Source organism: Oncorhynchus nerka, linkage group LG7 (assembly GCF_034236695.1).
Source record: "Oncorhynchus nerka isolate Pitt River linkage group LG7, Oner_Uvic_2.0, whole genome shotgun sequence".
NCBI classification, from domain to species: domain Eukaryota; kingdom Metazoa; phylum Chordata; class Actinopteri; order Salmoniformes; family Salmonidae; genus Oncorhynchus; species Oncorhynchus nerka.
In genome coordinates this window covers 56,040,834-56,064,762 of record NC_088402.1, presented here as the reverse complement: position 1 = coordinate 56,064,762, position 23,929 = coordinate 56,040,834, and the positions used below count along the sequence as shown (strand labels likewise).

Here is a 23,929-nt window from a genome sequence, read left to right as displayed (position 1 = left end):
GAACACTTGTCCCTTTAATAATGCCACTTTTAATAATGTTTACATTTGTTGCATTGCTCATCTCATATGTATATGCTGTATTCTATACTATTCTACTGTATCTTAGTCTATGCCGCTCTGACATTGCTCGCTCGTTCATATATTTATATATTCTTAATTCCATTCCTTTACTTGGATTTGTGTGTATTTGGTATATGTTGTGAAATTGTTAGATATTATTTGTTGCTGCACTGTCGGAACTAGAAGCACAAGCATTTCGCTACACCCGCAATAACATCTGCTAACCATGTGTATGTGACCTATAACATTTTGGTTGATTGATTGGTTTTATTAGAAAGTTATAACTCAATACAGCCAGTCACACCAACGCAAGAAGAGTCTTGATATCTGCCACACCACCTTTGAATCAGCTGTTGTGTTGTCAGAGGAGAAAAGCATGCACACATTTAAAAACAATATATTACTTGTCCTTTTATCTATGAAATGTCTTGCACAACTAACCTAATTCGTTTTCATCACTTTGCACATTTATTTTGGGATCCACCCCTGTAAACGTAATATGCCTGATGACGCGAGTGGAGAAGAAGCTTCTCATTTCATACAAGCGCATTTTCGTCCACGTTCACTCTCCTTGCCGCCTCTCCTTGATTACCTTTGACCTTCTTCAAAAGGAGCCGTGAGGACAGAGGAGAGAGGACGAAGGAATTTAGCAAATCTAATTGAGAAAAGGCCATAGTCTCTATTCTTTTCCTATCCTTCCCTCCCTCCCTCCCTCCCTCTCCTTCCCTTTCCTTCAGCCCTGTGTAAATGAGGGTGTATAGAAGGATGTGTTTTGCCCACCTGGAGGTGGAAGCTGGAGCCCTGGATGACGATGACGAAGTTGGCACAACTGGCTCACAAAGTGTTCTCCAGGATTAGGAGGGTGCGGATGGGGCCACTGCCCACAGTCACATCTGCTTTAGGGAGTGCTAAATCGTGGAAATTGATGGTTACAATTGAGATCACCTGTGAGTTTAGCACCCACATCCCTGGTTCGCTCCTTTTTTCAGTTCGCCGCAGCTAGCGACTGGAACGAGCTGCAAAAAACATTCAAACTGGACCGCTTTATCTCCATCTCGTCATTCAAAGACTCAATCATGGACACTCTTACTGACAGTTGGGACTGCTTCACGTGATGTATTGTTGTCTCTACCTTCTTGCCCTTTGTACTGTTGTCTGTGCCCAATAAGATTTGTACCATGTTTTGTGCTGCTACCATGTTGTTGTCATGTTGTGTTGCTACAATGCTATGTTGTTGTCTTAGGTCTCTCTTTATTCTCTATGTAGTGTTGTGCTGTCTGTCTTGTCGTGATGTGTGTTTTGTCCTATATTTTAAAAACGAAACAAAAAAATTATCCCAGCCCGTCACGCCTTTTGCCTTCTGCTAGGGCGTCATTGTAAATAAGAATTTGTTATATAGAGAGATTACCTTGTGTTAGTACACTGGCCACTGCTCATTGCAATAGACCCATCCTGTTAATTTGTATTACCTTGATTATACGAGAAAATAGCTGTGATGTAAGATATGACTGTGTGATTATACAGTTGGTTCGCCGTCTCACCTCCACTCTTCCGAGCATAAACGGCAACATTTCCATTCCCCAGCCCAGCGAACAGGAAAGAGGCAGAGTGTTTCAGGCACAGAACTGGACAACTGTCTGGGTGGGAGAAGGTCAGAAGGCACTGGGTGGCCGTTTCCACACTAAAATACACATGGATCCTGGGAAATGGAGTTAATGAGAAATAGGGTGACCTCAAGGGCATTTAAATATTAGGTACATGACAATAACATGAGCAAACATGAATTCTACTGATAGAGTTGTGTGTGACAATACATGCCACAATGAGCTGAATGCTTAATGTTAAGTTTGACACTTTTTTTCCTGATTTGTTGGTTCCTTGATGGGGAATAGTGGATAAACAAATGCATAAGGTGCAGCATAAAAAATACTGCCATTTTTGTTTGTACTACAGTGTACATGATGACTCACTTACCATCCTGTAGGCCTACACAGATGGTGTTGCCAGAGCTGGCTGTGTTCTTTGCAGCAGCGTCTGAATCCTCTTCCTCTTGGGTGGGACAGGGGCTCCATCATGTGGTCCAGAAACAGGACTGGCAACACCAGCTGGACGTGTGTGGCGTGGACTGGTTCAGAGAGAAGATTTCCACTTGACCGTGGTTGCGGTCACCTCCACTGGCCACCTGGTCATTACAGATAGAGGCTGTTAATGGGCCGACCAGCGATTGATCACAGGTCTTATTCGTGACGCTAGACCCTCTGAGCTAAAGAGCTAAAGCTAAGGCCTAGGTTACTTTATCACATGAACCAACATAGCTCATTGAACCACCTTCATTACACTTCCTACCACTAACCTAACCTCCTCCTCCTCTCCGCAGCTCAGTTCAGTCCTGGAATCTATTTACAGTTTGCAGTGTTTACCCGGAGATAGCCCTGCGGTAGAGATGTGCTGGCTGCAGAGAAGCCCAGCAGGGCACAATGGACCGGGTGGTGAAGGGCCGTCTTCAGCTGCAGACAACACAACAAATGCTCAGTTTTACAGACCTACTGTAATCACTACTCAGTTATAGCAAAGAGGATTGGAAATGCATAGTAAGTGTCTCTGGTTATGTGGATAAAGGCAGTATTCTACATTATAGGCAATATATTGCATATTACAGCTGCATTTTCATTTTTTATTTGGTTGGTTACCAGAATGTTCCTTTGCCTCAATACGGATGTTGAATAATGACCTGAGGAAATGGTTTTCCTTTGACATTATTAGAACGTCTCTGCAACATCCCGCTTGACTTCATGTTCAGAGGACATCCAATGCTCTACTCAATCCAAAATAGTTACCAATTCCATATTCCAGGACAAGTAAAAAATAATACTCATCTCACACAGGAACGGTGCTTTCGTGAAAACTAGGAACTCTGGAAAAAACTAGTTCATATAATGACATCAGTGATCTTCAGGTTGGAAAGTCAGAGCTCTAGAAAAATTCCCAAGTTTCCAACATGGAATTTTCCAGTTGGATGTCCATTCAAAACTATTTTTCCCAGTCGGATCTAGTTTTTTTGTAAGTTCCCAGTTATCTTGAACGCACTGAAGTTGGAAGTCGATTTCCGAGTTCCCAGTTCAGAGTTCCAAATTGTTTTGAACGGGACAGAATAAAGCACAATGTTTGTTTCTCACGACATCCTTAAAGACCCAGTACAGTCAAAAACATGATTTCCCTGTGTTTTATATATATTTACACACTATGAGGTTGGCATAATACTGTGAAATTGTTTAAGTTATGATACTGCCCGTTTAGTGTAAGAGTTGTTTGAAAAGACTGCCTGAAATTTCTACCTGTTTTGATGGGATGGAGTTTTGGCCTGCCTGGTGAATGAGTTAATAGACCAATAGGAAAGAGAGTTCCAAACATCTCTGCCAATAACAGCTAGTTTTCAGTTTTCCCCTCCCCACTCAGACCAGAGAAATTGCTCTTTGCTAAGAAGACAATTTTAGTAAAAAACAATCTCAGCAAGGTACTTAATTGTTACCCAGAAATGATTTGATATTGAGATAAAAAATGACTGCATTGGACCTTTACCATTAGAATTCAAATGAGATTTGGTTCTGGGTGCTGAGATTACAGGGTCGATTCAAAAAATAAGTAGTGTAACTTGTAACTTAGTGTAATTTTAACATTCTGTCAGGACGAGCACATGTTCAACATAATAAAAAAACATGGTTTCCCATCTCAGGAGGTAAAATAAAAAAATACTGTATTAAGTGCCAAATAAAATAACTGGGTTAACGATTTCATCTTAAATCAGCCATCAATCCCCGTGTGACAGGGGGAATGGAAGCTTGTCGTATGCAACAGGGAGGGGCAATTGAATGCAAGCTTCACAAAACTTTTGAATTGTTAAAACATTTCTAGCCTGTCCATCTATGGCAGGTCTGCCCAATTCCAGTCCTGGAGGGCCAAAACACTTCTAGTTTTCATCCTTTCCTTCTAATCAGGGACTAATTCAGACCTGTCACACCGGGTGAATGCGATTAACTACCACGTAGATACAAAAACCAGAAGCACGTTATGCACGACCCACTCAGTTTTCCACAAAACAGAAAATGGCCAAAAAGAGTAGAACCAACTCACCTGCTTTTACACTATGATTTGACTATTAGATGTTCAATGTTTCTTTTGCAAAAAATTATTTTATATTTTACTTTCACCATTATAAAACGAGAGTTCAGTTCATGTTACAGGGTTGACCTTAAAACAAGGGACTGTTGTTGTTTTTTAACCTTAAAATGAATCACTAATCACCTTAAATAAATAATGATCTTCTGAAATGACTTTGTCAGACCAACAAAATAACTAGGGCTTTACAATAATGGTGAAAACTTAATGTTGCGGTTAACCGTCTACTGCAGTAGGCTAAATCAGGGTCACACAGAGTGTTTCTTGGTAGTCTTGGATGAATCTACTTTGAAACAAAATGATCTACACATGGTTATGGGCTTTAAAAAAAGAAGACACCTGTACCATGTCAGATATGGATGTTGAGTTTGCATCCCAATATTATATCACAGAAGACTGAAATATAACAAAACTGTTTGACGTAGAAACACTAGACTTTCAGGGTAAAAAAAATAATAATTCTAATCGTGAAAAATATTAATAACATTCCACCCATGAGGCCAGTAGGTCAGTTGACTGCAGGAAAGGGCTATGTGGGTTAAAGTTTTCCGAACGGTCATAGAGAGCACACAGAGGGACATGTCAAAATGTTGGATATTTAGCACTTTAGCAGATTTATTGACTTTTTCCATGTGGTCTATATTAAAAGGGCACTTTATTTAATATAACAGGCTTTTAAAAAATCTAATATTGCTGCACAATTTCTATCAAAGGGATGCAAAAGGGACTCATTTTGTGGAACGAACCTACACTCTGGGTGGCAGATTGTTTTGTTGAATACTAGTATTGAAACATGCATTTATATTTGCAGATAAAGACAAATGAGATATCCGATGAGGTTTGATGGGACGAGGCCGATGGTATTAGACGAACAGGGATAACAAAACAGACATAGTGGGGTTGAGCTGCAATATGATTACACACACTCACACACTCTGGGTATCAGTCAGAATGAAGACATATAAAGAGTTTGGTCACATTACTAAGCTACATATGGATGAAAATTGGAACATTGTAGATCAAACACAGGGACAAGTTCATCATCTCCAAGCACCCTGCAGTGGTTCGCTGTCTCCAGGTAACTGGCCTCTGCCACTGCTTCTGCATTTCCATACAAATTGTGTAAATGTATTTTCCTTTGAGCTTGCCATCCATCGCACACAATTTCTCCTTTCAGAGACGGAGGCATCTGAATTTCAAATAGTTAAGATGAAGGGAATAGTGGTGTCCAGTATGTAAGAGGTCGGAGGAGCGGAGGGAGATGGAAAGAACACTGGGCTGCATCCAAAATAGCATCCTATTCCCAATATAGTGCACTACATTTGACCAGAGCCAGCGCACTATACGGGAATACGGTGACATTTTGGACGCAGGCTGGTCTGTGATTTACTGTTTACTTGTAATGTATGCAGGAATATGTATGCAGGAATATTTGTGGGACATGGGCCATCAGTCTTTCAATCTCAATTTGTAAAGATTAATTTGAATACCATCCAGCATTTGCCTCGCTTTATGGATTATCGTCAGGACTCAATGGCCTCAGCCGAGTCACTAGAAATAAGGTGCTTACCCTTTGATCTCTCCTCTATCCCTAGACACAGAGACTGTGAAAGAGGGGAAACTGAGAGAGAGTGTGTTGATACGGTATCGGCAGTATATGTGTTGAAAGGGGGAGGGGAAACACAGATTATCACTACATCTGACAAATGACATGACTCCAGATTGAAACAAGCCATGTCATTCATTTTGTGGGACTTCCGAGGCTGTGGGGGATTCCACTTTGCTCAAACAATGAGAGAGAATAATGATAGCATCCCATCTCCTCTACAGGACACACATAAGCATGCATGAATGCATGAGGGCACACACACAGGCTTACTTTCACTTTACACAAGGTTTCCTTTCATCTTAACTGCATTATTCTATTATAATGAGTTAGTTTTGCACATTCACAGAGCCAACAGTGCATATTTGATATCCTTTTCAACATCCTTTGTTACTTTAACCCTGCCAGGCAAACTATGTGTTAGCGCGGCATAATAACTGGAAGAGCACATAATATCTTTCATCTTAACATACCTGCCTTTTACTCGGTAAAGAGCTATTTTGTAACAGCTTGAAATACTGCTTTAGGATATAGTGCTATTTTTTGCCCCTCGGGGATATATGTAGGTAAGACCAAGGTCTAAAAAATAAAAAAATCATCAATCAACACACAATACACCATTGTGACAAAGCAAAAACAAGTTTTTAGATTTTTTTTGTGTGCAAATTTCTTAAAAATAAAAACAGAAATACCTTATTTACATAAGCAGTCAGAGCCTTTGCTATAAGACTCGAAATTCAGCTCAGGTGCATCCTGTTTCTATTGATCATCCTTGAGATGTTTCTACAACTTGATTGCAGTCCACCTGTTGTAAATTCAGTTGATTGGACATGATTTTGAAAAGGTACACACCTGTCTATATGAGGTCCCACAGTTGACAGTACAGGTCAGAGCAAAAACCAAGCCATGAGGTGGAAGGAATTGTCCCTAGAGCTCCGAGACAGGATTGTGTCGGGGCACAGATCTGGGGATGTGTACCATAACATTTCTGGAGCATTGAATAATACAGTGGCCTCCATCATTCTTAAATGGAAGAAGGCTCTTCCTAGAGCTGGCCACCTGGTCAAACTGAGCAATAAAGGGAGAAGGGCCTTGTCCATGGCGGTGACCAACAACCCTATGGTCACTCTGACAGAGCTCCAGAGTTCCTCTGTGAAGATGGGAGAACCTTCCAGAAGTACAACCATCTCTGCAGCACTCTACCAATCAGGTCTTTATGGTAGTGGCCAGACGGAAGCCACTCCTCAGTAAAAGGCACATCTGTAAAAGGCACAACAGTTCGCTTGGAGTTTGACAAAAAGGCACCTACTAAAGGACTCTCAGGCCATGATAAACAAGATTCTCTGGTCTGATGAAACCAAGATTGAACCCTTTGGCCTGAATGCCAAGCGTCACTTCTGGAGGAAACCTGGCACCATCCCTACAGTGAAGCATGGAATGGCAGACTGGGAGACTAGTCAGATTGAGGGAAAGATGAACGTAGCAAAATAGAGTTCCTTGATGAAATCCTGCTCCAGAGCGCTCAGGACCTCAGACTTGGGTGAAGGTTCACCTTCCAACAGGACAATGACCCTAAGCACACAGCCAAGACAATGCAGGAGTGGCTTTGGGACACGTTTCGGAATGTCCTTGAGTGGCCCAGCCAGAGCCCGGACTTGAACACAATCTAAAATCTTTGAGACCTAAAAATAGCTGTGCAGCGACGCTCCCCATCCAAGCTGACAGAGCTTGAGAGGATCTGCAGAGAAGAATGGGAGAAACTCCCCAAATACAGGTGTGCCAAGCTTGTAATGTCATACCCAAGAATAATTGAGTCTGTAATGTTGCCAAAGGTGCTTAAACAAAGTACTCAGTATAGGGTCTGAATACTTATGTAAATGTGAGTTTTTTTATTTGTAATACATACGCAAAGATTTAGAAAATTTTGCTTTGTCATTATGGGGTATTGTGTGTAGATTGATGAGGAAAAAATAAAATTTAAGTAATTTTAGAATAAGGCTGTAACGTAACAAAATGTGGAAAAAGTCAAGGGTTTGAATACTTTCCGAATGCAGTGTTATATATATATAAAATGCAAGAAATAACGAAGGGTGTTGTTTTTATATATATATATATATATATACTGTATCTCAGGAGGTTGGTGGCACCTTAATTGGGAAGAATGTGCTCGTGGTAATGACTGGAGTGGAATTAGTGGAAGGGTATCAAATACATCATACACATGGTTTCCAGGTGTTTAATGCCATTCCATTTGCGGCTGCAAGTTGCTCTGAATAAGAGCGTTTGCTAAATGACCAAGTAAAAAATGTTCCTCTGGTAATTTAGTGGTCTCTTAGATGAGCAAGGACTGCTATTCACCTCGTGTGAGTGAAGGATTCCATTTTCTTTATCAAACAGCTTCCACAATCTTATCAGTCAATTTGGCTGACTTGTCCAGCTCAGCTGCCAGGAAATGTTAGAGATATCGACACTGACTGAACGAGATGTAACCTGCTAATCATAGCCTGCGACACACAAAAGAATCCCAGTCACACTACTCTAATTGCCAATTATTCTATTTTTTCTGCTCTCTGTTCAAGTGCAAAACGACCAATGTACCAGATACCTTCAGAGGAACTCAAACTTAATTTCTCACTTTACTTTATTACAGTGTCATCTGACCCTAATTGTTTTCTTCATAAAACCATAAAACATATCTTTCTGTTGTCTACGATCGCTTTCCTACTCTCTTAAATGGCATCATTTTGCTGTCAAAATATGTCCACTCCACCACTGAGCTTCCTCACAGCTATAGCTGCTTACCTCTAGGTCTTGAGTTTTGGGGGAAAAGATGGGGAGTAGTCAGGCTAGAGAGTGACACCAGAATGAGGGTCTAGTCTTCACATCATCCTCCGCACATACCCAGCCCGGCGTGTTCTCTTCCCCTTGGTCAAAAGAGATACGTTTACCTGTACACCTCTACAACATCCATCAGTGGGCAAAACATTTACGATGACCAATATGCGACAAAGCTTAAATATGTATTAGGTCTGTATTAGGAGTGGGCTAGCTAAGCTCGCAGGCTAGCTATACTGTTAAAGATTCACCCAGGAGATCTTGCTGAGGGGACTGGCGCTGTTGGAAAACCATTAAACTGACCGGCCGTCCAGATCCGAGGGACAATCAAATAAATGCTTTAACATATAGGCATACAGGCTCACACGTGTCTGCAAACAGACATAAACACACAATCACAAGCAAGAATGGTGCAGATGGGAATGGAGAGGGGCTTTATGAACATCCAGACTACACTCCAGGTCTCCCTGACCTAGCCCTGACCCTGCATTCTAGGGCTATGAGCTAGTGGATCATGTTGCTAATGCTGGACCTTGGATTGCTTTAGTAGAGAATGAGTTTCCATCAGAAACATGAAAAAAAGTATTAACTGCCTATTTGGCATTTAAATGATTGGCTGTAGTTGTAAAGGGCACCAATATTCCAATATCAAACCACACAGGAATAGACTAGCCACAGCTTGGCAGTAGACTAAGAATGTGCCAGTCCATGCCACCCACTCCAAGCTGCCCTGCCATCTGCCACCCACCTAACCAAGGGAGGTCCCAAAGACCAACCACCCACGCACACACATAGTAACACAAGGAATAAATACACAATGAGTAACGCTAGCTTGGCTACATACATGGGGTAACAGTACTGAGTCGATATTCAGGGATACAAGGAAATTGAGGTACATATGTACATATAGGTAGGGGTAAAGTGACTAGGCAACATGATAGATAATAGACAGTAGCAGCAGTGTATATGATGAGTGTGAAAGTGTGTGTGGCGAATGTGTGCCTGTGTGTACGTGTTATGTGTGTGGGAGTGAGTGTGTGTGTGTGTGCGTGTGTATGTGTTGGCGTGTCAGTGTAAGTATGTGTGAGTGTGTAGTGTGGGTAGAGTCCAGTGGGTGTGCATAGAGTCAAAAAGAGTTAGTGCAAAAAGGGTCAATGCAGATAGTCCTGATAGCTATTTAGTTAGCTATTTAGCAGTCTTATGGTTTGGGAGTAGAAGCCTTTTGTTCGCAGACTTGGCGCTCCGGTACCACTTGCCTTGCAGTAGTAGAGAGAACAGTACATTTTTTACTTCCTCTGACACCGGCTGGTATAGAGGTCATGGATGGCAGGGAGTTCGGCCCCAGTGATGTACTGGGTTATATGCACTAACCTCTGCAGCGTCTTGCGGTCGAATGTCAAGCAGTTGCCATACCAAGTGGTGATGTAGCCAGTCAAGATGCTCTCAATGGTACAGCTGTATAACCTTTTGTGGATCTGAGAGCCCATGCCAAATATCTTGAGGGGGAAGAGGCATTGTTGTACCATCTTCAGGACTGTGTTGGTATGTTTGGATCAAGATAGGTCCTTAGCGATGTGGACACAGAGGAACTTGAAGGTCCACTACAGCCCTGTCAATGTGAATGGGGGCGTGTTTGGCCCTCCGTTTCCTGTAGTACACGTTAAGCTCCTTTGTCTTGCCCAAGTTGAGGGAGAGGTTGTTGTGCTGGCACCACACTGCCAGGTCTCTGACCTTGTCCCTAAAGGGTGTCTCATTGTTATTGGTGATCAAGCCCACCACCGTTGTGTCAAACTTGATGATGGTATTGGAGTCATGCGAGGTCACGCTGTCGTGGGTGAACAGGGAGTACAGGAACAGACTTAGCACGCACCCCTGAGGGGCCCCCGTGTTGAGGATCAGAATGGAAGATATGTTGTTGCTTACCTTCACCACCTGGGGGTGGCCCGTCAGGAAGTCCAGGATCCAATTGTAAAGGGAGGTGTTCAGTCCCAGGGACCTTTGCTCATTGATGTGCTTGGAGAGCACTATGGTGTTATGTACGCTGAGCTGTAGTCAATGAACAGCATTCTCATGTAGGTGCTCCTTTTGTCCAGGTGGGAAAGGGAAGTGTGGAGTGCAATAGAGATTGCGTCATCTGTGGATTTACATGGGCAGTATGCAAATTGGAGTGGGCTTGTTGGTGTTGTTGTGAGCCATGACCAACCTTTCAAAGAATTTCATAGTTACAGATGTGAGCGCTATGAGGCATAGTCATTTAGACAAGTTACTTTGGTGTTCTTGGGCACAGGGTTGAAACATGTAGGTATTACAGACTGGGTCAGGGAAAGGTTGAAAATGTCAGAGAATACACTTGCTAGCTGGTCAGCCCATGCTCTGAGTATGCGTCCTGGTAATCCGTCTGGCCCTGTGGCCTTGTGAATGTTAACCTTTTTAAAGGTCTTACTCTCTCGGATACGGAGAGCGTGATCACACAGTCATCCAGAACAGCTGATGCTCTCATGCATGTATCAGTGTTACTTGCCTCGAAGCAAGTGATGTTGTAGCTGTAGAACCTTTCGAGGATCTGAGGACCCATGCCAAATCTTTTTAGTTTCATAATATATAGGCTTTGTCGTGTGCTCTTCACGACTGTCCTGGTGTGTTTGGACCATTCTAGTTTGTTGGTGATGTGGACACCAAGGAACTTGAAGCTCTCAGCCTGTTCCACTACAGCCCCGTCGATGAGAATGGGGGTGTGCTTGATCCTCATTTTCCTGAGGAACACAATCATCTCCTTTGTCTCAATTATTTTGAGGGATAGGTTGTTGTTCTGACACCACCCGGCCAGGTCTCTGACCTCCTCCCTATAGGCTGCCTCGTCGTTGTCGGTGATCAGGCCTACCACTGTTGTGTTGTCTGCAAAAGTAATGATGGTGTTGGAGTCGTGCCTGGCCACGCAGTCGTGGATGAACAGGGAGTACAGGCGGGGACTGATCACGCACCCCTGAGGGGCTCCAGTGTTGAGGATCAGCGCGGCGGATGTGTTGCTACCTACCTTCACCACCTGGGGGCAGCCCATCAGGAAGTCCAGGATCCAGTTGCAGAGGGAGGTGTATAGTCCCAGGATCCTTAGCTTAGTGATGAGCTTTGAGGGTACTATGGTGTTGAACGGTGGGCTGTAGTCAATGAATAGCATTCTCACGAAGGTGTTCCTTTTGTCCAGGTGGGAAAGGGCAGTGTGGAGTGCAATAGAGATTGCATTATCTGTGGATCTGTTTGGACACAGATTGGAGTGGGTCTAGGGTATCTGGGATAATTGTGTTGATATGAGCCATTACCAGCCTTTCAAATCACTTCATGGCTACGGACGTGAGTGCTATGGGTCTGTAGTCATTTAGGCAGGTTGCCTTAGTGTTCTTGGGCACAGGGACTATGGTGGTCTGCTTGAAACATGTTGGTATTACAGACTCAATCAGGGACATGTTGAAAATGTCAGTGAAGACACCTGCCAGTTGGTCAGCACTTGCCCAGAGCACATGTCCTGTTAATCCATCTGCTTACGGAGAGCTTGATCACACAGTCGTCCGGAACAGCTGATGCTCTCATGCATGCCTCAGTGTTGCTTGCCTCGAAGCAAGCATAGAAGTGATTTAGCTCGTTTGGTAGGCTTGTGTCACTGGGCAGCTCGCGGCTGTGCTTCCCTTTGTAGTCTGTAATAGTTTGCAAGCCCTGCCACATAAGACGAGCATCAGAGCCGGTGTAGTACGATTCAATCTTAGCCCTGTATTGACGTGTTGCCTGTTTGATGGTTTGTCGGGGGGCATAGCAGGATTTCTTATAAGCTTCCTGGTTAGAGTCCCGCACCTTGAAAGCGGCAGTTCCACACTTTAGCTCAGTGCGAATGTTGCCTGTTATCCATGGCTTCTGGTTGGGGTATGTACGTACAGTCACTGTGGGGACAACGTCATCGATGCACTTGTTGATGAAGCCAATGACTGATGTGGCGTACTCCTCAATGCCATCGGAGGAATCCCGGAACATATTCTAGTCTGTGCTAGCAAAACAGTCCTATAGCTCAGCATCTGCTTCCTCTGACCACTTTTTATTGATCTAGTCACTGGTGCTTCCTGTTTTAATTTTTGCTTGTAAGCAGGAATCAGGAGGATAGAATTATGGTCAGATTTGCCAAATGGAGGGCGAGGGAGAGCTTTGTATGCGTCTCTGTGTGTGGAGTTATTTTTCCTCTGGTTGCACGTTTAACATGTTGATAGAAATTTGGTAAAACAGATTTAAGTTTCCATGCATTAAAATCCTCGGCCTCTAGGAGCGCCGCCTCTGGGTGAGCGGTTTCCTGTTTCCTTATTCCCTTATACAGCTGACTGAGTGCGGTCTTAGTGCCAGCATCAGTCTGTGGTGGTAAATAAACAGCCACGAAAAGTATGGATGAACACTCTCTTGGCAAATAGTGTGGTCTGCAGCTTATCATAAGATACTCTACTTCAGGTGAGCAAAATCTTCCTTAGATTTCGTGCACCAGATTTACAAATATGCACAGACCCCCCCCCCCCGTCTTACCAGAATGTGCTGTTCTATCTAGCCGGTGCAGTGTATATACCGCTAGCTGAATATCCATGTCATCATTCAGCCACGATTCCGTGAAACATAAGATGTTACAATTTCTGATTGTCCAATTGTCCAATGATTGCATGTTGGCAAGTAATATTTCGGTAATGGTAGCTTTCCCACTCGCCTTCTGCGGATCCTTACGAGGCACACCACTCGGTGTCCTCTGTACCTGCATCTCTTTCTCTTGCCAATGACGGGGATGTTGGCCTTGTCGGGTGTCTGAAGTACATCCTGTGCGTCCTGCTTGTTGAAGAAAAAATCTTAGTCTAACCCGAGGTGAGTAATCACTGTCCAGAAACATTACAAAATAAGTTACAAATAATGCAACAACAAAAAAACACACAATAGCACAATTGGTTAGGCGCCCGTAAAACTGCTGCCATTTTTTCCGGCGCCATTTTAACAGCTCAGTGTGAATGTACTTGTCGGGCTTGCCTGTAATCCATGGCTTCTGGTTGGGATATGTACATACTGTCACTATAGGGACAATGTCGTCAATGGACTCATTAAAGAAGAGGTGACTGATGTAGTATACTCCTCAATGCCATTGAATGAATCCCGGGAACATATTCCAGCCTGTGTTAGCAAAACAGTCCTGTAGTTTAGCATCCGCTTCATCGGACCACTTCTGTATTGAGTGCGTCACTGGTACATCCTGTTTGAGTTTTTGCTTGTAAGCAGAAATCAGGAGGATAGAGTTATGGTCAGATTTTCCAAATGGAAGGCGAGGCAGAGCTTTGTATGTGCCTCTGTGTGTGTAAAGGTGATCTAGAGTTTTTTTCCCCCTCTAGTTATACAGGTAACATGCTGCTAGAAATGAGGTAAAGCGGATTCCAGTTTTACTACATTAGAATCCCCGGCCACTAGGAGTGCCGGCTCTGAATGAGCATTTTCTTGTTCCCTTATGCCCTTATACGGCTTGTTGAGTGCTGTTTTAGTGCCAGCATCGGTTTGAGGTGATAACTAGACAGCTACAAAAAATATAGTTGAAAACTCTCTTGGTAAATAGTATGGTCTACAGCATATCATGAGGTATTCTAATTAAGGCGAGCAGAATCTCGAGACTTAATATTAGAGATCGCGCACCAGTCTTTGTTGACAAAGAAACACGTCCCACCACCACGGATCTTACCAGACGCTGCTGTTCTGTCCTGCCAAGGCATGGAAAACCCTGCTAACTGTATATTATCCATGTCCTTGTTCAGCCATGACTCCAAAAAGCATAGTATATTAAAGTTCTTAATGTCCTGTTGATAGAATAGTCTCGACTGGAGCTCGTTCTGTTTGTTCTCCAACAATTGCACATTCGCCAATAGAACAGAGGTTGATTCTCTCGTCGCCATAGTGTCATCAATGTGCTGTCGTTTTTTTCTCTTCCGAGTGTCAGGATTAGAGCCTGATCTAAGGTGAGCAGTATGTTCTGTGCCGAAGACTCATTGAAGTAGAAGTCTTCGTCCAGATTGAGGTGAGTGATTTCTATTCTGATGTCCAGAAGCTTTTTGGACATAGGAAACAATGGCGTAAACATGAAGTAGAAAAAAGTTAAGATCAGAGCAACAAAAAAAACACACAAAATAGCAGAATTGGTCAGGAGTCCATAAAACGGTGGCTATGCATTCTAGCGCCATCTTTCGTCACATTTGTGTACCCCTTTTAACTTCCAGCCGCAGGTGGTACTTGTTGGCACACTGGATCTCGTCCTCTTTGGTGCGGATGAGCCTCTGCATTGCTAGGCACATCCTGCCCTACTGTTGTGTTCAGATAAAATATATATATATTTTACCTTTATTTAACTAGGCAAGTCAGTTAAGAACAAATTCTTATTTTCAATGACAGCCTAGGAACAGTGGGTTAACTGCCTGTTCAGGGGCAGAACGACAGATTTGTACCTTGTCAGCTCGGGGGTTTGAACTTGCAACCTTCCGGTTTCCAGGCTACCCTGCCACCCCGGGAGGAAATGGTGGTAGAGGAATGGTATCACATAATAAACATAATAACTGTCAAGGTGACACTGTCTGTCCAGGAAGCAGTGTTGAAAAGTAAACCTTAATGCGTGTCCATGTGTGTCTAACCTGGTAGGTGCCTTGTAATGTCCTGACTAGCAGGGTGATCTGTTCAACAACAGGCAGGTCGTATTGTAGCTACTCCAGCTCCTGGTACAGTCAGGGAGGGACCAGGAACACTTTACCTGGCACACACAGTCATATCTTTATCATCGGTGTCATCATCATTATCATCATCACCACCACCTTCATCGTCATCATCACTATCATCCATCTCCTCTTACGCCTCCTAAAGCAAGTTTCAATGTCACGTGCACAAGTACAGTGAAATGCCTTTCTCGCAAGCTCTGAAACCAACAATGCAGTAATCAATATCAAAATGCACAAAGGGCTGTTGTGGGTGAAGGCTTTCTCAAGCCAAAGAGGTACAGTAATACATCTGATTCAACTAGTTTTAAGTCTTTCTTGAGGAGTGGACTGTGATTAGTTGATCAGCGGAATCGGAAGGCTGGAGCAAAAGACTACACCTACACCTGCTCTTTGCGGATAAGATAGACAAAACATCCCTGTAACTGTCCCTGTCACCATCATTCTCTGGCATTTCAAGAATTAGTAAATATCCTGCTGGGATTCTCCACCAAAACACGTCCACACATCAACAGTAAGTTACCTCCAAATGAGACTGAACCTCAAAATAATACAGGGATGTTTATCTCAGACATGTGAGACTCTAGGGAGAACATCTGACATACTCCCAGAGGGTTACATGTAGCCTCTATTATCACTCAATTAGGGCAATAAAGTCTTTAGAGATTTAAAAACGAGTCAGTTCTTCCCAAGCAGGTAGCGGTAGAGACACACTTGCTGAGCTCATACCCAGATAACTGACAGGCTAGTATTAGTTGGAACAAGTGCTTGGAGATAGAGTGGGAAGGCTTGCTTTTTCATAGCTTACAATGGGTATTTTGTCTTGAATGTGAAGGTGAAGGTGTACAATGCATTTAATTTGAATTGGACGAATTTAATGTGTTTTTACCTGGAACATTAGCAACGTTTGCCCGTTTCCCTGTATCTTTGCGCTGAAAGCTCTCCTGTCCCACCTCTACTACCTGCGTCTGCAGCAAGGGGGCGCTCCACTTCACTGTGTATTTAGGACCAATAGTAACTAGGCTGCTGATATCAGGGGTACCCCTAGTTGAAGAAACAGCAACACATTTCAATGGCCTGAAGATAGAGACGGATAGAGGTGCACATGCCCCAGAGCCTGTTTTCAATAGTATTTCCCATGCTGTCCTAGAAGCCATCATTGCAAAGATAGTGCCCTCTCTTTTCCATATCTATTGGCCTGAACAAGATGCTGGACAAACATTGAGGGCTCTATTTTAACAAACCTAACACAATGGCAAATCTTAGCGCTTGAATTAACACTATATGTCTTGGGGTGTGTCAGAAATATCTTTGCTATTTTCACTGCGGGAATTATGAGCACAATAGCTGGCGGTGGAGCTGGCGTTTTGATTAATAAATAAATTGTGTAATGAGCGATTGCCTCTGACCCTATTATGGGGGCTTAGTCACTTGCTTACTAGTGCTCTTCCATGCCGTCCCTTGGAGGGGTGTGTCACTTGAGTAGGTTGAGTCACAGACTTGATCTTCCTGTCCGGTTTTCCACCACCTCGGGCTTGTGCGGTGGAGGAGATATTAGTGGGCTATACTCAGCCTTGTCTCAGGGTAGTAAGTTGGTGGTTTGAAGATATTCCTCTAGTGGTGTGGGGGGCTGTGCTTTGGCAAAGTGGGTGGGGTTATATCCTGCCTGGTTGGCCTTGTCCGGGGGTATCGTCGGACGAGGCCAGAGTGTCTCCTGACCCCTCCTGTCTCAGGATCTATGCTGCAATAGTTTATGTGTTGTGGGGCTAGAGTCAGTCTGTTATATTTGGAGTATTTATCTGGTCTTATCTGGTGTCCTGTGTGAATTTAAGTATGCGCCCTCTAATTCTCTCTCTCTCCCTCCCCTCCCAGAGGACCTGGGCCCTGGGGCCATGCCTCAGGACTACCTGGTCTGATGACCTGGCCTGATGACTCCTTGCTCCTAACCCTAACCCTAAGGACACACTTCAGATATTGCCACCCTCCCTTCTCAGCGCAAGTGAGCTCATATAAGACAGGTAAATTACCAACTCTTGCGCAAGTATTTGAAAATAGCCCAGCGCAGGTTGATATTGCCAACGAGCGTGCGTGTTACAATTGCGCTGGCATAACGCCAGCCAAAAATAGAGCCCTCTATGTAAGATAATGCATTCAGCAATTGAAAAATCATCCAAATGTGTCAGGGCTCTTTGAATCAACAATATGAAAGGGGGTCAGGAATACATTGTAATTACAGTCCTTCTGATCAGTTGAATATCTCTCCAAACAGCGGACCCCCTACTGATTTTTGGGTCACATTATTATTCATATATTCCCCATAATCATGCATGGGAAGCATTGTGAAACATTGCGATCCCTTTCACAAGTTAAGGGCAAAGTTGGCATGAGGCATGAGCTGAATCAAGTTGGGTGCAATGAATAATTTGTGAGGTTCACTGATCAAAACGGAAGATTTTAAGATGTGATGTTGGGTGAAACTTGGGGAAATCTTGACCTTTCTTCGTTAATGACACTATCCAAATATTTACATATTCTTAATTCCGTCCCTTTACTTTAGATCTGTGTGTATTGTTGTAAAATTGTTAGGCATTACTTGTTACATGCACCCCTTCTGAAAAAACCTACACTCGATCCCTCCGATGTCAACAACTACAGACCAGTATCCCTTCTTTCTTTTCTCTCCAAAACTCTTGAACGTGCCGTCCTTGGCCAGCTCTCCCGCTATCTCTCTCAGAATGACCTTCTTGATCCAAATCAGTCAGGTTTCAAGACTAGTCATTCAACTGAGACTGCTCTTCTCTGTATCACGGAGGCGCTCCACACTGCTAAAGCTAACTCTCTCTCCTCTGCTCTCATCCTTCTAGACCTATCGGCTGCCTTCGATACTGTGAACCATCAGATCCTCCTCTCCACCCTCTCCGAGTTGGGCATCTCCGGCGCGGCCCACGCTTGGATTGCGTCCTACCTGACAGGTCGCTCCTACCAGGTGGCGTGGCGAGAATCTGTCTCCTCACCACGCGCTCTCACCACTGGCTTCCCCCAGGGCTCTGTTCTAGGCCCTCTCCTATTCTCGCTATACACCAAGTCACTTGGCTCTGTCATAACCTCACATGGTCTCTCCTATCATTACTATGCAGACGACACACAATTAATCTTCTCCTTTCCCCCTTCTGATGACAAGGTGGCGAATCGCATCTCTGCATGTCTGGCAGACATATCAGTGTGGATGACGGATCACCACCTCAAGCTGAACCTCGGCAAGACGGAGCTGCTCTTCCTCCCGGGGAAGGACTGCCCGTTCCATGATCTCGCCATCACGGTTGACAACTCCATTGTGTCCTCCTCCCAGAGCGCTAAGAACCTTGGCGTGATCCTGGACAACACCCTGTCGTTCTCAACTAACATCAAGGCGGTGGCCCGTTCCTGTAGGTTCATGCTCTACAACATCCGCAGAGTACGACCCTGCCTCACACAGGAAGCGGCGCAGGTCCTAATCCAGGCACTTGTCATCTCCCGTCTGGATTACTGCAACTCGCTGTTGGCTGGGCTCCCTGCCTGTGCCATTAAACCCTACAACTCATCCAGAACGCCGCAGCCCGTCTGGTGTTCAACCTTCCCAAGTTCTCTCACGTCACCCCGCTCCTCCGCTCTCTCCACTGGCTTCCAGTTGAAGCTCGCATCCGCTACAAGACCATGGTGCTTGCCTACGGAGCTGTGAGGGGAACGGCACCTCAGTACCTCCAGGCTCTGATCAGGCCCTACACCCAAACAAGGGCACTGCGTTCATCCACCTCTGGCCTGCTCGCCTCCCTACCACTGAGGAAGTACAGTTCCCGCGCAGCCCAGTCAAAACTGTTCGCTGCTCTGGCCCCCCAATGGTGGAACAAACTCCCTCACGACGCCAGGACAGCGGAGTCAATCACCACCTTCCGGAGACACCTGAAACCCCACCTCTTTAAGGAATACCTAGGATAGGATAAAGTAATCCTTCTCACCCCCTCCCCCTTAAAAGATTTAGATGCACTATTGTAAAGTGGCTGTTCCACTGGATGTCTTAAGGTGAACGCACCAATTTGTAAGTCGCTCTGGATAAGAGCGTCTGCTAAATGACTTAAATGTAAATGTAAATGTACATATTACTGCACTGTTGGAGCTAGAAACACAAGCATTTCGCTACATGTATGTGACCAATAACATTTGATTTCATTTGATTTGGAGAGGACAGAGAAAAAAAACATTGGTTCACATGAATATGCAGTGTGGCTAACATTCTTTCAACATGACATTTGACAGTATGCCTCATCCATAGAGAATCTATTTCTATGGGTGCATCCTGGTAGTGCAGACTCACTTGACACTGATGTTTGCACAGATGAGGGTGTCGTTACGGAGGAAGACATTTGCGCTCCTTGGACTTGAAGACCTGTCCGTATGTACGTAAGACCTGTCCTTACGTACACCATCTCAAGCAGCACCTCGCACAGTATCAGCTGCCTCTAGTCTGAGTTAAAGAGCTGTAGAAGGGACAGGGAACATTAAACCTGTTATTAACACAAAGGATTCCCCCAAGAGATCTGGGTTTCCACCTGACATGCTTAACAGAGCAAGCTACTGTATACTATGCCCGTTATATGCAGTGGTGGAGAGTACTTAAGTAAAATACTTTAAAGTACTACTTAAGTAGTTTTTGGGGTATCTGTACTTTACTTCACTATTTATATAACTTTTACTATATAACTTTCTACTTAACTTTACTTAACTTTTACTTAAGTTTTATAACTTTTACTTCACTACATTCGTAATGAAAATAATGTACTTTTTACTCCATACATTTCCCTGACCCCTAAAAGCACTCATATTTTGAATGCTTAGCAGGAAAGGAAAATGGTCCAATTCACGCATTTATCAAGAGAACATCTCTGGTCATCCCTACTGCCTCTTGTCACACCCTGACCATAGTTTGCTTTGTATGTTTCTATGTTTTGTTTGGTCAGGGTGTGATCTGAGTGGGCATTCTATGTTGTGTGTCTAGTTTGTCTGTTTCTGTGTTTGGCCTGATATGGTTCTCAATCAGAGGCAGGTGTTAGTCATTGTCTCTGATTGGGAACCATATTTAGGTAGCCTGTTTGGTGTTGGGGTTTGTGGGTGTTTGTTACACCAGATAGGGCTGTTTTTGGTTTTTCACATGGCTTGTTTTGTATATTGTTCATTTATCATCTTCATTAAAGATGTATCACAATAACCACGCTGCGTTTTGGTCCACCTCTACTTCAACAGAAGAAAGCCGTGACACCTCTGATCTGGTGGACTCACTAAACACAAATGCTTTGTTTGTAAATGTCTGCATGTTGGAGTGTGCCACTGGCTATCCGTACATTAAAATAACAAGAAAATGGTGCCGTCTGGTTTGCTTAATATAAGCCATTTGAAATGATTTATACTTTTACTTTTGATAGTTAAGTATATTTAAAACCAAATACTTTTAGTCTTTTACTCAAGTAGTATTTTACTGCGTGACTTTCACTTCTACGTGAGTCATTTTCTATTAAGAATTCTTTACTTTTACTCAAGTATGACAATTGGGTACTTTTTCCACCACTGCTTATATGTTTTGAGAAGCTCTATAGCTTTTTATGTGTTCCTCTTCTCTCACATGATATGTTTATTGTTGCTTATTACTGAATATTTTGCATGTAAAAACAATCTAGATGTATACAGTATATAAATCATGAACAGCAGGCATTATACATGTATTATCTTTAAGTTGGTAACACTTTATTTAAACCCTGCAGGCGGTATGCATTATTATGCTGTTACAATGCATTGTAAAACTTATCATGAGCATCTTGGAACTAACCTTTAGCAGCAGGATAAACTGAGGGAAGCGCTGGATTGGTTTAACCATAAAGCCATAAAGCATGATTCTCTCAGGACTGAACGCTTGCATCTTATGTAGGGTAACAACCACAGGGCCTGGCTCAACAGAGTCCATTACATCAGATCGCAGTCAATAGAGCATGCTATATATGGCAGTCTGGCGTTGCCGAACACAAATTAAAATGCAGGAAGAAACCTTGTATGGCTGGCGACAATCTGACTGACTGTTTCACCAAAAGCTGCTAGAAAACGAGGAATGCAAATAGATAATGAGCTATGAATGCGAATAGATATACTGTATCAGCAAACATGTCTACAGCCTTGGGAGAGGAAAGAAGACTAATTCATTGTAAACAGACTGATCAAATAGGAAAGCGTAGCCCACCTACAGAAACTCCAGGAAAGCTGTCTTGGAAATGCAGGCTTTCTTCATGAGAGCGTTTGTGAAGTTGTTGACACAATTGCTGTACACGTCTAGTTCTATTGACCTGGAAAACTGTGGAGAAAAATGGATTCAAAATCCAGTCATGTACTATAAAATCAGTGGAAGGATACATGGAAGGAAGGGGTGGGGGGGGTTGCATTTTCAAAGTATCCCAAAATGAGTGCCTCTTGCGTCCCTTTGAAATTTTAAGTATAAATTGTGCACCAATATTGAAAGCCTATTATATTAAATAAATAGTCCTTAAATAATGTTTCTGAAGTATCAACACTCTCCGTCAACCCTGTGTCACTTCTAAGAAGATTTTAACCCACTTATTACCATAATTTCTCCAAGTTTCACCATCATTGTAAAGCCTAGTTCTTTTGTTGCTTTGTCAAAGTCATTTCTGAAGAATATTATTTACTTCATTACGTCTATCCCTAATTGTAAGGTCAATCCTGTTATGTGAACTGAACTCTCGTTTTAATATGGTGAAACTAAAATATTTTTCTAAAGAAACATTGTACAGCTAATAGTTCAATGATAGAGTAAATGCAGGTGAACTGGTTCTACTCTTTTTGGCCATTTTCTGGTGGAAAACTGAGCGGGTCGAGCATAACATGTCAACCTTGTTACCCATAGATAGACAGGCTAGAAATGTTTTATCATTTTTTGTATTCAATTGCCACTGCCTGTTGCACACAACAAACTTCCATAACAGCTCAAACTGGCTCTAACCAGAATAGAAAGAGGAGTGGGAGGCCCCGGTGCACAACTGAGCAAGAGGACAAGTACATTAGAGTGTCTAGTTTGAGAAACAGATGCCTCACAAGTCCTCAACTGGCAGCTTCATTAAATAGTACCTGCAAAACACCAGTCTCAACGTCAACAGTGAAGAGGCGATCCGGGATGCTGGCCTTCTAGGCAGCCTCCCTCTTGCTCAGTTGTGCACCATGGCCTCCCACTCCTCTTTCTATTCTGGTTAGAGCCAGTTTGCGCTGTTATGTGAAGGGAGTAGTACACAGCATTGTACAATATCTTCAGTTTCTTGGCAATTTCTTGCATGGAATAGCCTTCATTTCTCAGAACAAAAATAGATGAGTTTCAGAAGAAAGTACTTTGTTTCTGGCCATTTGGAGCCTGTAATCGAACCCACAAATGCTGATGCTCCAGATACTCAACTAGTCTAAAGAAGGCCAATTTTATTGCCTCTTTATCAGAACAACAATTTTCATACTTGCAAAAGGGTTTTCTAATAAACTTGGATTAGCGAACAACGTGCCATTGGAACACAGGAGTGATGGTTGCTGATAATGAACATCTGTACGCCTATGTAGAGATTCCATTAAAAAATCTGCCCTTTCTAGAATAGTCATTTACAACATTAATGTCTACACAGTATTTCTGATCAATTTGATGTTATTTTAATGGACTTTTTTTTATTCTTTCAAAACCAAAGACATTTCTAAGTGACCTCAACCTTTTGACCAGTAGTGTATATTATTTGTATTTATTTTTGCTAAAAATGTGGAGCTCAAAACAGGCCTACCAATGATGGGTTGCCAGTGTATAAACAGCATACTAGTCTTTTCACATATCAGTGGTCAAGGCAGATAAGATACGGTAAAGGAACCATTTAGGAAAAATGGGACACAGCTGCTGTCTTTCTGTACTCTACCATGATGCGGTGCCTTGAAGTCACAGCTGCACATGGACAGATCCTGCTTGGTCTTGGCACAGCGCTCCTCAGTCACCGCAAGTTCTGATAAAGCTAAAGTCATAGCCATAACAATGACTCACGATCCCACATGCAAGTTGGAAGAACAGGTGAGCGGGCAGAATAGCTTGAAGGAAAGAGAGAGGAAAGAGTAGGATAGAGTCAGGGCAGAAGCAAGAAATGCAAACAGGGTTGACGAAATTATGTCAATTGGAGGTTGATTTGTTTTAGAAAGTGCAGAGAAGCTCAAATGTACACCTTCCTCTCACTCTCCTTAGATAGTCATTATATAAAGAAATTGGTCCTACTTTGGTTCCATGGTATTCAGGAAAATATATATTTTGAATTGTCTTTCCTTCAGCAAGCAAAGACAAGTCATTTGTGTTGCCCTCCTTTACAATAGACAATTTCCCCTTGCTCCTAAGTATATATATATAGTTTCAAAACTCAAATTAAAAGTTGTTTTTCCCTGTTTAAAA

At 43.2% G+C, this 23,929-nt stretch overlaps 1 pseudogene; it reads right to left on the bottom strand.

The window, feature by feature from the left end:
* The window catches only part of LOC115132006 (rho guanine nucleotide exchange factor 10-like protein), a 29,954-nt pseudogene that overhangs the window by 2,542 nt on the left and 3,483 nt on the right, over positions 1-23,929 (bottom strand).